This window comes from Panthera tigris, chromosome A1, assembly GCF_018350195.1.
Source record: "Panthera tigris isolate Pti1 chromosome A1, P.tigris_Pti1_mat1.1, whole genome shotgun sequence".
Classification (NCBI taxonomy): Eukaryota; Metazoa; Chordata; class Mammalia; order Carnivora; family Felidae; genus Panthera; species Panthera tigris.
In genome coordinates, this window is record NC_056660.1 from 27,891,555 (window position 1) to 27,906,315 (window position 14,761).

Here is a 14,761-nt window from a genome sequence, read left to right on the forward strand (position 1 = left end):
CCACCTGCATGGGTCAGTCAGTTGAGCGTCTGGCTCTTTTTTTTTTAATGTTTACTTATATTTGAGACAGAAAGAGACAGTGTGTGAGCAGGGGGAGGGACAGAGAAAGAGACAGAGACAAAGACAGAATCTGAAGCAAGCTCCAGGCTCTGAGCTGTCAGCACAGAGCTCGATGCGGGGCTCAAACCCACGAGCCATGAGACCATGACCTGAGCTGAAGTCAGACGCTTCATCGACTGAGCCACCCAGGCACCCTGAGCGTCTGACTCATGATTTCGGTTCAGAGCACGATCCCAGGGTTGTGGGATTGGTCCCCACACCAGGCTTTGTGCTGAGCGTGGGGCCTGCTTGAGATTCTCTCACTTTCCCTCTGCCCCACTCCCCCACTCACACACTCTCTCTCTCTAAAATAATTTTTTTTAAAAAAATTAGAACAAGCTGAATTCGAAGGACTTCCTAAGGAAGATCCGCGGTTTTATGCTGGGCATCATCTACATGTAGGCGGTAGTTAAAAGTGAAAGTACCAAATTGCCTAAAAAGATGGGAGAAAGGTAAGCATCAAGTCCTTGGCAACACCAATTCTTCACGGACACAGAAAGAGAACCCAACAAAGGATCCTAAGACAGATAAGATCAATTTTGTTACACAGCCATTGAAAAACAGACTTTGCAGGAGGGTGTCACCAATATCAGATACTTTCCGGAGGTCAAAGCAGGAACCGAAAAGCAAGTGTTGGATTTGACAATAAGGTCACTGGAGAGCTTTGCCTTCACTAACCTAAGTGGGTCTTGACTGAAGTGTCATATTGAATGCAAGCACTGATCCCTCCAGGTCCATCCACAGGGTCTCTCTAGGTGACCTTGGGTGTTAACCGGTTTAATGCCCATAATAAAATGCCACCATCCACTAGCCAGAAATACCTTGGCTTCTCTTGAGGCTTCTTCAAATTCCACTAGTTTCCCAATACCGACCTTTTATTGCCTTCAAAGCAGCTGGCTTAGAGGACAGATCTTTGAGTTCCATTGTCTGACTTCTCTCTTTCCTTTTCAGGACTTTCTCACTTTTTCTCTTTCAAGGAAGGGATGAATCCTTCTTTCTTTTGGAAGGTGGAATGAATCAGCCATCCTGCTTTTTATATTCAGAACAACCAGTATTTACCAAACAGCTTCTACGTGCCAACTGAGCTAGGAGTGTTCACATATTTAATTTACTTCTTCCAAGCCTGTGGTGAGGCTGACAGTATCATCATATTCTGCAGAAGAAATTATCCAGCAAAAAATTTACAAATACTGTCTCTTCTGAGCTAAAGCTAAACGGGAATGCTCATTTCTGGGCCAAAACAGTTCTACGGCAGTCACATGACACACAGGTGGCATCCTATTGGTCCAGTGCCATGAGCTAAATGTTGGAATCAGCAATAATTTTTTAAACATCTTTGGTATTGTGTAGTGAGTGGAACTGCTCAAGGAAGTTGGCTTGGGAAGGGAACTATCTAATCTACTCAGGCTGCTGTAACAAAATACCATAGACTGGGTGGCTTAACCAACAAACATTTATCCGTCACAGTCCTAGAGATTGAAAGTCCAAGATCAGGGAACTGGCATGATTGAATTCTAGTGAAGATCCATTTCTTGGCTTATAGACAGCTACCTTCTCACAGTATCCTCACATGGCCACACAAGAGTTCCGGTCCCCTCATCCCTTTACACGGAAACCAATGTCATCATGGGGGTTCTGCCTCCATGGCCTCATCCAAATCTGATTACCTCCTCAAGACCCCACCTCCAAAACCACCACGTGGGGATTAGGGCCTCAACATGTGACCTTCAGCAGAAAACAAATACAAGGTCTATAGTAGGAGGGAAAGAGGAAGGAAGAAAGAAGGAGGGGGAGAAAAGGACAAAAAGAAAAAGAGAGCTTGCAGGAGCAGCGGAAAAGACTCTGGTACACCAGGGACTTGGGCCAGAAATGCTCAGCCACCACAGGAAATTATCCTCAGGGCCTAGGCAGCGTCCCAGCCAGGAAGAGGAGACAGCTCACACCTGGCTTCAATAAAGAGCTCCTGCAAACCCTGCCTCGGTCTTGCAATGGTCATGAAATGCTGGGTTTTTTAAAACCCAAAATGCAACTTGCCTGGCACGCTGCCACTTGAACTACAATCTCTGTATTTTTTGGAAGCAGTGGATTTATTTCTCTTCCACTCATTAAAATGCTGTTTGAGGGAAAAAAACTTGTCTGCTGTTTAAGACGGCCAAATTGAAATGCCCTTTTCCAAAGAAGAGAGTGCAGGTAGAAAAGCTCATTGATCACTTATTTCTCCTCGATACCCAACGTGTTAATTTTTCAGTGGGCTTTCAAGTTGGACGAACTTCCCACCCTCCGATGTTCTGCTGACACAGGGTCTCGGGGGGCGACGCTTGAATGGCGTTTCTACACCCTTCCTCCTGGCGGCTCTGTCATCAATACCATTTGAATATTCTCTGTTTTATTGTCTATTTTATTTTTATGGACTCGAGCAAAAGCCACTTTTATACTGGTCACTTATGGTTTCCTTAACTTTGTGATTAAGCCAGAAAAATTCGGTTTGAAACGGCATATAATTTAAGGCTTTAAGATCCAACCATGTATTTCCACTTGCCTGTGGTCCAAAATGATTTCAGTATTTCAACTCGTCTTCGAAGCTCCCCGAATCAGTAGACGTGACCTCCCACTGCCCCACAGCAGCAGCCTAAGGAAACCGAGAAGGACTTTTTCCACCTAAGACCACAATTTCTGAAACTGCTTCCTCTCCTCTCTCTACATGAACTTTCTTCAGCATGAGGCCCCATTAACCACACCCGCCGTGAAACGCTCTCTTTGTGTGTGTGTGTGCATGTATGTGCATAAGAGCAAAGATTTTGCATCAATAAATTAGGTTGATTATGAATTGTAGTATGGCACTTGCTTTTTTTAAAAAATTTTTTAACGTTTATTTATTTTTGAGAGAGAGAGAGAGAGAGAGAGAGTGCGAGCAGGGGAGGGGCAGAGAGAGAGGAAGACACAGAATCTGAAGCAGGCTCCAGGCTCCGAGCTGTCAGCACAGAGCCCGATGTGGGTCTCGAACTCAAGAACCGTGAGATCATGACCCAAGCTGAAGTCGGAAGCTTAACCGACTAAGCCACCCAGGCACCCCAAGTCTGGCACTTTCTAACTGCAAGACATTGAAGAAATTGCTTAAAAACTCCGAGCTTCTGTTCTTACATCCATAAAGGAGGGATGAAAATCACTACTTCATAAGAGTTATGGTGAGGACTCCATCAGCTGCTTGTAAAGTGTTTACAAAGGTTCACAGTCTCCGTGAGACCACGACAGGCTGGAGTTCCCCACCTCACATTTGTGTCTCCTTTGCTGGCTCCTCAGTAACGACTTCACCCAAGCTGCTTCAGACCTTAGCCGCCTGCCCATCCCTCTCTTCCCTTGATCAGACCCCCACCCACCACCCTCCCAGACCTTATCTGGAGTATCATCTTATACTCACAAAGTGTCCCTTGGAGAAATGGCTTCACCTCTAGGTCTGTTTCCATGTGTATAAAATGAGATGCTGAGTGGGTGAATGATAAGGCAAGGTTCCCTCTTGTCCCTTCCTAAATAAGTGATTTCCCCTGCCGCTTCCCCAGTTCTCCCCTTGTCCCCTCCTTCTTCCTCCCTCCCACAGCTCCCTCATTTTTGAGGCCTGGATTAGAATTTGGATAGTGTACCAGATTACAATAGTTTAGGTTGGAAAATGCTAGTATAAGGTTCTGCCTCTTACCTCCCAACGCCTAGCATACCTATGGCTTTGGAGATGCAGAATAACTTGGATACTTCTGATAAGAAATGGCTTTGAGAACTTTTTTAAGAACTCTGGATTAGTGAAGGGCATAAAATTCATGAGGATACTGAGGTGTTTCCTTCCTCATGAAGCTGAGCTACATATGTTAATAAATAATTTCCACGAGAGAGTAAGTTTGTGCAGCCATTCTGGAAAGCAATTGGCACTATTTAAGCAAACTGACCAGCTAGTTATACTCTACCCTACAGCAGTTCCACTGCAGGTACAAGGGTATTAAGCTGTATGAGAATAGGCACCATGGCAGAAATTTGGAAGCAGTCTTAGTGTCCACTGGGTGAACAGACAGATAAATTAGATGATACTAGTCAACATGTGGAAGATAAGAGCTAGAGGTGCATATAGTGGTATGAATAGATCTGAAAAACAGTACTGAAAAAGGCATAAACAGAATGCGATATTTAGCACAGTACCATTTACATAATTAATAATACATGCCCACATAATTGGGTCACCATTGGATAATTCAAGGGAATCAACTCATTAGTTTTCAAAACTGGCAAACGAAAGGAAAGAAGCAAGCATTTAGCCTGACTTTCCTCTATGAATTATACCATGGATAACCAAATAATGTGTCAGGGGAAGTTTCTTGTTCTAGAAGTGTTCCAGCTAATAAACAAGGAAGGAATGCGAGAATTAGAACATCGCCATTTTGCAACATCTAATTGTGGCAGACTCTAAGACAGACCCCATTTAACCCTGGGACTCAGGCCCTTGTGTAATCCCCTCCCCTGCATTATGGGCCAGGGGGCGACCCGTGACTTTCTTCTAGCCAATGGAACGCGGTAATGGTGATAGGACATCTCCTCCATGTGACATTACATAAAACTGTACTTCCACTTGCTAGCTGACTCTACTGACTCTCTTGCTGTCTTTGATGACAATAGCTGCTATATGGAGAGACCCGGGTGGCAAGGAACTAAGAAAAGGTGGCCTCGAACCACCAGTCGGCAAGGAACTCAGACCCTCTGTCAGACAACCCCAATGATCTGATCCCACCAATAACCACATAAACTTGGAAATGGATCCTTTCCCAGTCAAGCCTCAAATGATTTAAGCCCTGGCCAACACCTTGTTTTTAGACTTCTAAGAGACCCGGAATCTCAGGCCACAGCTAACTCATGCCTGGATTTCTAACTGTGAGAGAACGAATGTGTTTGGTTGCAAGCCACTGAGTTTGTGTCAGTATTGTTACACACCAATAGACCACTAATATACTAATAAGCTAACAGAATCCCAGGCTTTGGTCATCAATGGCCTCTAATATCACACACACAAAAGAGACAACCAAATATTATGTGCATCCTGCTGGAAGGACTCAAGACAAACCATGAAATAGTCTTGTCATAAAAACATTCGATCAAGTCCTTCGATTCAACTACCGACTCAAAGGAACTACAGAAAACAGACGTACTTGTTAAACTACATCACAGAAATGCAATCAGCAAAATCACACCATGGTAAATTCTATGGACAAAAGCCCGGGTTCATCAACAAATAAGTTGCAAGGGGGAAAAAAACAGATTTAGTGGAAGCCTGTTGATTAAAAGAAAATTTTAAAAATGTCACTTATAGGGGCACCTGGGTGGCTCAGTCGGTTAAGCGGCTGACTTCAGCTCAGGTCATGATCTCGTGGTCCGTGAGTTCGAGCCCCGCGTCGGGCTCTGTGCTGACAGCTCAGAGCCTGGAGCCTGCTTCCGATTCTGTGTCTCCCTCTCTCTCTGACCCTCCCCCATTCATGCTCTGTCTCTCTCTGTCTCAAAAATAAATAAATGTTAAAAAAAAAATGTCACTTATATATGTATACTTATGTATTCACTTATTTGAATCCTGATTCATATACACAAAGTGGAAAGAAATAACATTTATGAGAGAATTAAAAATTTGAGCACTGGTTATTTGATGAGATTAAGGAAATATTATTCTTTTTAAGCTATTGATAAGGATATTGTGCTTATATTACCTTGTAGAGATATACACTAAAATATCTATGGATGAAATGATCCAATGCCTGGGAGGAGGGATGTGGAGGGGGTGTGGATAGGGTAAGACTGGCCATGGGCTGATGGTGGTTGAAGCTGAATGATGGACACAGAAAGTGTATTATACTATTTCACCTCAAATTCCCTATAATACATTTTTTTAAAATTACACACAGACAAGAAAACAAGAGTTTCGTAAGAACACTTGCAAGCAAAAGGATATAACATTAGAGTGGTTTCATATGGAGAAGGAAACAAGATTGGGGAATGGGGATAAAAAGAAATGAGTAAAGCAATCCCGGCCTTGGGTAAATAACAGAAGGAAATGAAATCAAGATTTCAAAGACATACCTGCACCCCCATGGTCATGGCGTCGTTATTGACAAAAGCCAAGATATGGAAACCACCTAAGTGTCCACTGACGGATGAATGGATAAAGAAGATGTGACAGTATATACAATGGAATATTATTCAGCCGTAAAAAAGAAGGAAATCTTATCGTTTGTGACAACATGGATGAACCTTGAGGCATTATGCTAAGTGAAATAAGTCAGACCAGTTAAAGACAACATACTTACCTTCTCACTTGTAGGTGGAATCTAAAAAAGCCAAACTCATAAAAACAGGAATTAGGTTGGTGGTTACCAGGGGCTGGGGGTATGGGGGGAAGGAGGAGAAAGTTGGTCAAAGAGTACAAATTTCCAGTGATAAAATGAAACAGTTCTGGGGATCTAATGTACAGCACAACGGCTGTAGTTAATAATACTATGTTGTATCCTTGGAAGTGGCTAAGAGAGTCAATCTTAAATCTTCCTACCACACACACAGATACACACAACACAAGCAAAACACACACACACACAAGCAAAAAACAACCATGTGGGGAGATGGCTGTGTTAACTAACCTTATTGTGGTAACCACTCCACAATACACACATGTACCAAATCATCACTTATATGTCTTAAAGCTACACAATGTTAATGTCAATTATGTCTTAATAAATCTGGGGGGTGGGGTGCTGAGCAAATAAGTAAATGAACAAATAAAATGCATGGGGGCGTTACCAGCACCAACGATGACAGTGGGTTGTGAACAGAAGGGTATGATTAATTGTTTACTCATTGAGGCCCAAAAGGAAAAAAAAAAAAGTTTCCCCAGAGTTTTCCCTGTTGGCCGTTTCCAATCCTTCCCTTGTCCGGAGCCTGACTCTGGGACTGTATTTCTCTCAGTCCCATCCAGTTTCCTTCATCATCTCTCACATCCATCCCCACCCACCTTTCCACCGCCAACTGCCCGCTGCCACACTCTAGAACAGTCTTGCACCACCCCGGTCCTTCAGCGGTCTCCCGTCCTCTTGCCGAAACATTCTCTCCCCGCGATCCTCCTCAGCCCCCACCACCCCCTGACTGGATAATCATCATCCAATACAACCACATCACTGCTCTGCTCAAAATCCAACAATGGCTTCCAGATAGCCTACAAAATACCGTTAACATTCTCTTCCCAATATTCAAGGGCTTCAGCTACCGGCTGCAACCGTTTCCCTATTGCTAGCTCCCAGTATTTCTCAATATGGACTCAATCCCATGTCCCTTGCTGCCTGGCACACCACTGCTCCCCAGCTCAGCCCAGCCAAACCACCCCACCCACCCACCTGCCCAGAAGGGATAGCACGTGGTGCTTCCCCTTTGACTTCTTTTTGTAATATATATATTTTTATATATTTATATTTATTAAATACACATATAAAATATAGTATGCATATATTATATACATATAATATATAAATATATTTGTCTTTATTAAATATAAATTTATATATATATAGATATATAGATGTTTATTTTTATTTTTGAGAGAGAGAGACAGGGTGTGTGCAGGGCAGGGGCAGAGAGAGAGGGAGACACAGAATCCGAAGCAGGCTCCAGGCTCCGGGCTGCAGGGCTGGAACTCACCAACCCTGAGATCATGACCTCAGCCGAGGTCTGAGGCTTAACCGACTAAACCACCCAGGTGCCCCCTTTCCCCGTGACTCCTAACCATCTCTTTAGCTGGGGACACAAACCCCTTTAACTCTGCCCCAAGAGTGGAGGCTGCTGATCTGATTGGGTTACATCATCAATGCCAGTTCTAGAGGCGTGGTCTATGGTCCTATACCGAGTCTCTGATGGTGTGGCTTCCCATTGGCTGAAGTCAGCAGAATCTGGAGCTGTCACCCGGGGGGCAGCCCGAGTCCCAAACTTGCAGTCTTGAGGTTTTTGCTCATCTCTCACCCCTGAGGCAGCAAGGTAAACTGAACTAGGACTGCCCTGCTCTGGGCTGACCCAACCATCTCTCTGTCCTCTCTCCTGTGAAGGGACAATTTCATTCAGGCTGTGAGCCAGGACAGGTCAGTGCTGCCAGGACCAGAGAACCCCGCAGGTAATGAAACAGCCTGATTTTGGATGACATAGACTGATGGTAAAGCCTAGGTCAGCAATACAACGAAAATTACGAATTGTCAAAGTTACCCTTGAAACTTTCTTAGACTGTCCTAGAATAATGCCTAGAATAAAAAGCTCTGTGTATACGATCTTGTGGCCATTCTCCCAATTCTTGGTTGGTCCCAGCTTCTCTATGACCTTCAATTAATTCTTCAATTTATTCATTGAGGGTGCCAAGTCTTCTGTCATCACCCTCAGCCAATTCTCCTGAGCAAAGTGCTTCCCTTCTTGGTTGAAGGCTGGAAAATCATTAAAAACCATTTACAAGAAGGAGAAGGGGAAAGTGGAGTGGGGTAGGGGAGATGGGGGCACAAGGGGAGCTTCTGGGGTTCTCAGAGTGTTCACCTGGGGCGGTGGTTACTCAGGTTGTTCACTCTGTCATAGTTCATCAGACTGGATGCTTGTGATTGGTGCACTTTTCTGTGTGCATATTATACTTCAGTTGTGTGTGTGTTCCGTTATTTAAAATTTTTTTTTAATGTTTATTTAATTTTGAGAGAGGGAGACAGAGCGCGAGCAGGGGAGGGGCCAAGAGAGAGAGACACACACACAGAATCCAAAGGAGGCTCCAGGCTCTGAGCTGTCAGCACAGAGCCCGCCACGGGGCTCGAACCCACGAACCGTGAGGTCGTGACCTGAGCCGTAGTCGGACGCTTTACAGACTGAGCCACCCAGGCGCCCCTGTTCAGTTGTTTTTTAAATACACATCCTTTCTTTGAATTTTCCAGCAGGTCTTGAGTATTTTAGGCTTGGTTCCCAGGACCCACCGCGTTCAGCAGAACAGGTGAAGCTCCTTCTCTCAGTCTCTCTCTCTGTTTCTCTCCCCACCCCTCTCCCAGCCTCCCTTTCTTTTTTTTCTTTTACCTAATAGTTGAATTCTGGTCAGTTAAGGATTGGATGAGAGTCAGTTAGGAAGAAGTTCCATCACTTGACTTGCTATGAGTTCTGGCAAACTTTGCTTAACCTCTCACACCACACCAGTTTCTTGTTTGCAGAGTGAAGGCTACAACATAACCTGCTACGTACTACCTCACAGAGCTGTTCAAAGAGGATTAAATGGCATGTGGGTAAATTACTTAGGAGAGTGCCTGACACATAGTTAGCGGTCAGTGATTTGAAGATTTTTGTTTTATTTGAAGTTTATTTATTTTGAGAGAGAGAGAGTGGGGGAGGGACAGAGAGAGAGGGAGAGATCATCCCAAGCAGGCTCCACACTGTCTGCAGGGAGCCTGATGTGGGGTTCAGACCCACGAACCATGAGACCGTGAGCTGAACCAAAGTCAGATGCTTAGCCAACCGAGCCACCCAGGCGCCTTTATTTTGTTTTAATTGCCCATTTGTCACTTTTCCCTGAGCATATATTTCCATGAGAAACCTCATCAGGAGGAAGAATGCAGCATCCGGACCAGTCATGCCTCTGGATCACTTGAGTCAAGACTATCAAATAGGACCCAAACCTTAAGAACCCTTCCAACACCCTTTTCCCACCCAAACACCCCTCATCCTCTAGGCCCTGCTCCCATATACCTCTTCAGGAAAGTTTCCCCGAAACTTTCCAGACCCTGGGCTTTGTCCTTCCTCAGAATGCTCACTCGATCGTTGAGAACCAGACCTCTACGGCTCACCGGCTCTGTTGGAGCTCAGCCCTGGGGCAGCAGCGTTCCACCTGTGGCGGCATTCTGTGTCCTGTAGGAGCCAAAGACTAAGTGAACTTCAGTGACTTCAGTCAGCAGTTTGCCTCTGGTCCCAGCTTCTTTCCTGAATCCTTTCCCTCCTTCTCAGCCTCCGACTTCCCCCTTCCTGAACTTCCGGGAAACTTCCTCCATTTTCTCCCTCCTACCAGACCAGCAAGCTCTGTCGACACTCACTCACACTTGCTGGTTGTCTGCTTAAACCCTGACCGATGTTTAGTCACACTTTCTGGGGACCTCAGCCAGATGTTCACGTTTGAAGCCATTGCTATTTGTACTTGAAGTCATTTAACTCTATCTGTAGAACGGTAGCTTTCTCCTCCTTTAAGAAATTTCAGCCATCAGTAGAGTTAATGAATTATTTGGAAGAATGCCCTGAAAGTGATCTATCCCATTGGTGGACATCCTGAACTAAAAATAATTTGTATTTTGTTGAGAACTTACTATGTGCCATTCCTGTGATGCTTTGTATGCATTAACTCACTTAATTCTCAATCAGTGAGATGATTGTTATTCCAATTTTATTGATGAGAAGACTGAGACTTGGGGACTAAGTTACAATGACCAAACCATACAATCATAGATTGTGTGTCTGATGGGACGAGATCCAGAACTATCTAACCCCTACAACTACCCTTTTTGAGTGACTTCTGTGGAGGGCAACACAAGGCTTCTCCTTCCCATCGTATCCCCTGATATCTCTTGTCTCCCTGGAGACCCTCCTGGAGTGCCAGCATTGGGCAGCCCTGTGTCCCTTGACTTCCTGGGAAGCCCTGGGCACATAGCCCAAACTTTTTCTACCAACCCACCTCCCACCACTTTTCACCATTCCCCAAATCTGCTGTGCCCTTTCATTCATTTATCTATTCCATCAACATTTATTGAAAATCTACTATGTGTCAGATAGTAGCACTGAGTTAGTAAGACAGATGCGGTCCTTGCCTCGTGGTGCCCATGGTCTGATGCTTTCCATGACTCTATGCAATTCCCTCCATAGGGAGCATTTTATCGTGCTTTGCTTTATCGCACTTTGCAAACACTGCACTTTTCATAAGTTGAAGTTTTGTGGCAACCTTGGTACCAAGACAGTCCATTGATGCCATTTTTCCAAAACACTTGTTCACTTCTTTTTTCTGTGTCATGTTTTGGTAATTGTAGCAAAATTACAAACATTTTCGTCATCATCATATTTGTTAGGGTGCTCTGTGACCCGTGATCTTTGACGTTACTGCTGTGATCACTTTGGTGTTCCACAATCACACCCACATAAGACGGCAAACTTAACCTGTAAATGTTGTGTGTGTTCTGACTACTCCACTGACAAGGTTTCCCCCATCTCTCCTCCTCTCCTTGGGCCTCCCTATTCCCTGAGACACAACAATATTGAAATTGGGCCAACGAATAACCCTATGATGGCTTCTAAGTGTGCGAGTGAAAGGAAGACCCAATCAATGTGGCAAGCTTCATTGTCGTCTTATTTTAAGAAACTGCCACAACCAGCCCAGCCTTCAGCAGATATCACCCTGATCAGTCAGCAGCCATCAACAGCAGACAAGGTCCTCTGCCAGCAGAGATTACAACTGACTGAAAGCCCATCAGAGGATTAACATTTTTTAGCAAAAAAGTATTTCTTAATCAAGGTATGTACTTTGGTTTTTAGACATCACGCTATTGCACACTTAATAGACCATGGGAGAGTGTAAACATTACTTTTACCTGCACTGGGGAGACAAAAAACTTCATTTTACTCATTTTTACAGTGTTCTGGAACCAAACCCCCATTATCTCAAAGGAATGCCTGTATTCATAATGTTCTGCTCTTCCTCCCCAACCTGTTCCCAGCCGGGCAAACTCTACTGACCCACAAGATCCGGTTCACAATCTTACCTCTCCTTCCGCCTTCCCCACTTCCCCAGGGGTGATACGCAAAATCAAACTTAGCAACTAGTTTAGCCATCCTAATGGATACCAGCTGTGAGCTACCAGTCTACCATATGTCTGAGCCAAATATCTTCCCTGCCACAACCCTGGTCAGAGTCAGTCACCCTGCCCATGGGCGTCCTCAGCACCTGGTCCACACAAATATTGAGGTACTGGCCTTTATCTTTTCCCGTGAGGTGTCTCCTACTTCACGTTCCACCAACCCTCCCCCTTGCAGTCACACCCACAAACATGCACACATGTGCCTGTGGGCTTCCAAAAGGAAGGAATCATTTCTTTCTTTAGCCAGCAGACGAGCACAACCCAAATATGTGATAGGACCTCGATAAATTTGTATTTAAGCAATCGGTTGAGGCAGGAAGTAATCTGGCCCTCATCCTGGCGAATTTCCTAAAATATCACCCCTGTTCAGATCAACAACATTTCTTACTTTGAGACTTGAAACACAATTTGATGTGTATCGGGCTCGTTTTCCTTTATTTTAGTTAGCATTTAAATATATATCGCTTTTTAGTCTAACAGCCCTTATATATTCCCTTGGAATGCATTTCTATGCTTCTTATATTTCTACCTCCATTTATCAAGTTATAATAAGAGGGTACTGTAAGGAGCTGAATTACATCCCCTCCCAAATTCATGTGTTGAAGTACATCAGAATGTGACTACATGGGCAGACAGGATCTTTAAAGAGGTATTAATTACATTAAAATGAGGTCATTAGGGTGGGCCCTAATCCAATCTGACTTGTGCCCTTATACAAAGAGGAGATTTGGACAAAGACACAGAGGGAAGGTCATTTGAAAACACAGGGGAGAGGCATCTGTAAGCCAAAGAGAGTGACCTCAGAAGAAATCAGCTCTACTGACAACTTGACCCTGAATTTCTAGCCTCCAGAACTATAAGAATATAAATTCTTGTTGTTTATGCCATCCAGTCTTCGGCATTTTGTTACAGCAGCCCTAGAAAACTAATGTAAATATGATCTCCCTTGCAAATGAACTATTACTATAATAAATAACACAACTTTTCATTGTATATGTACTATTTCCAAGTAAATTGGAAACTTGATGTCAGTGAATATGACTTTCATTCTTAGAATCTCGTATAAAACATAGCACCATTTATATACATAATAGATGCTCAGCAAAATATTAGGAGCCATTTCCTACACCACAAAATATATGAAAATATTTCTTTGTCTTCATCTATTCCAGGTCTTTTCAAACTCAGCCGTAGTGACATCTGGGGCTAGATAATTCTTAGCTGTGGAGGGCTGTCCTGTGCACTGTGAACCTTTAGTAGCATCCCTGGTCTGTACCCACTAGATCCCAGTAGCATGCTGTGACAACCAAAAATGTCTCCACACACTGTCAAATGTCCACTAGGATTCAAGACACTCCTGGTGGAGAACTACTGATATGTTATGAAACTATCTTTCTCTTCATCTTGGATATTTTGTTCAAGTACTATACACATCTGGGAATTCCCTAGAGAAATGTGCTATGACTCCCAAGCATCAGAAGGATAACAAGAAATGGGGCCATGTTTATTGGTGGGGGGCAGCTGGCGCACCTCAGAATATGAGCTGGTAGAGATAGTTTATCAAATTCGGCCTGGAGGAATAAGAGCCTCTGCAGTAGGACAGGACCAAAGAAGAGGCTAAAAATGTCCGACGGTGGTTTCTGCTGAGTCAGAAGCCCAGCCCTCCATTCCCAAGATTTCACCTTCTGGTCACTGGTCACTCGCTAGGATCAACATAGACAGGGAGTTATTTCTATCTGCAGTAGGATCGACTATTTTAAATGAATTTGCGGTTCCAGGCCATTTCTTAGTGGACAAATCCCCACATCACAAAAACCACCAGGGAAATTGCCACTAATCAGCATGCTTGTTAACGAGCTTAGGAAAGAAGGCAGTGGCTGAAAGGGCTGGGGCCCCAGAACTGTGGTCTCCCCTCTGAGGCTGGCCTGGCACACTGGGGCTGCAGCTGGAACTGAGCAGACAGCACAGTCTCTTCCTTCCTAAACAACCTCTTTCTTGGAGAACCAACTCAGGGTCTCAGAATTGTCCTCCGGACCCCATCAGAGACTCTCATGGGCATAGGAATAAAATGATGGTGGGGAAGCTCATGGGGCCAGTCTTATTTACGAAGAATCTGAAGGAATTGATGGGTCATGCTCTGTGGCCAAAAATCTAGTCTGATGGCTCCAGTGCCTTTACCATCTGAGATGGCGGCAGAAGGCAGAGACTGGAAATAAGGCAGCCTGGAGACTATGAAGGGCCTCTTGTGCCAAAACCAAGGAATTTAAATTATTTCCAGAATTATCGTCATTTTGTCTGATATTGCTAGGTGAACCATGGACAGTATTTAAGACGCAACGTCCCTGCAGTCCCTCTGCTACTAGAATTCTCAGCAATACACTTATCTAAATAACTATAACATAAGACAATAAAAAGCTACCTGGAGAGGAGAAAGGATCCAGGCTGGATACTCTCTCTAGAAGCACTTTTTGATGCAAATCCTAACAGCAGACACAGCAACACTTTCCGTTTCGGCTTTCTGCATGACTCACGGAGCTATTTACCATCCCAGATGTAAAGGGATGTTACATCCCAGATGTTTCACCAAGGGTATCGGTGAAACAAAAATGAACCTGCAGTTGACTTCAAAGGAAGTCTGTGTTGTATTCTTACTGTGGCCTGTCACACCTGCTGCCTTTTGCTCGGCTCAACCCTGAGTGACAGATGCAAATCTCCTTCCGATTTGAATAAAGGGCACCCATGCATCTGGAGTT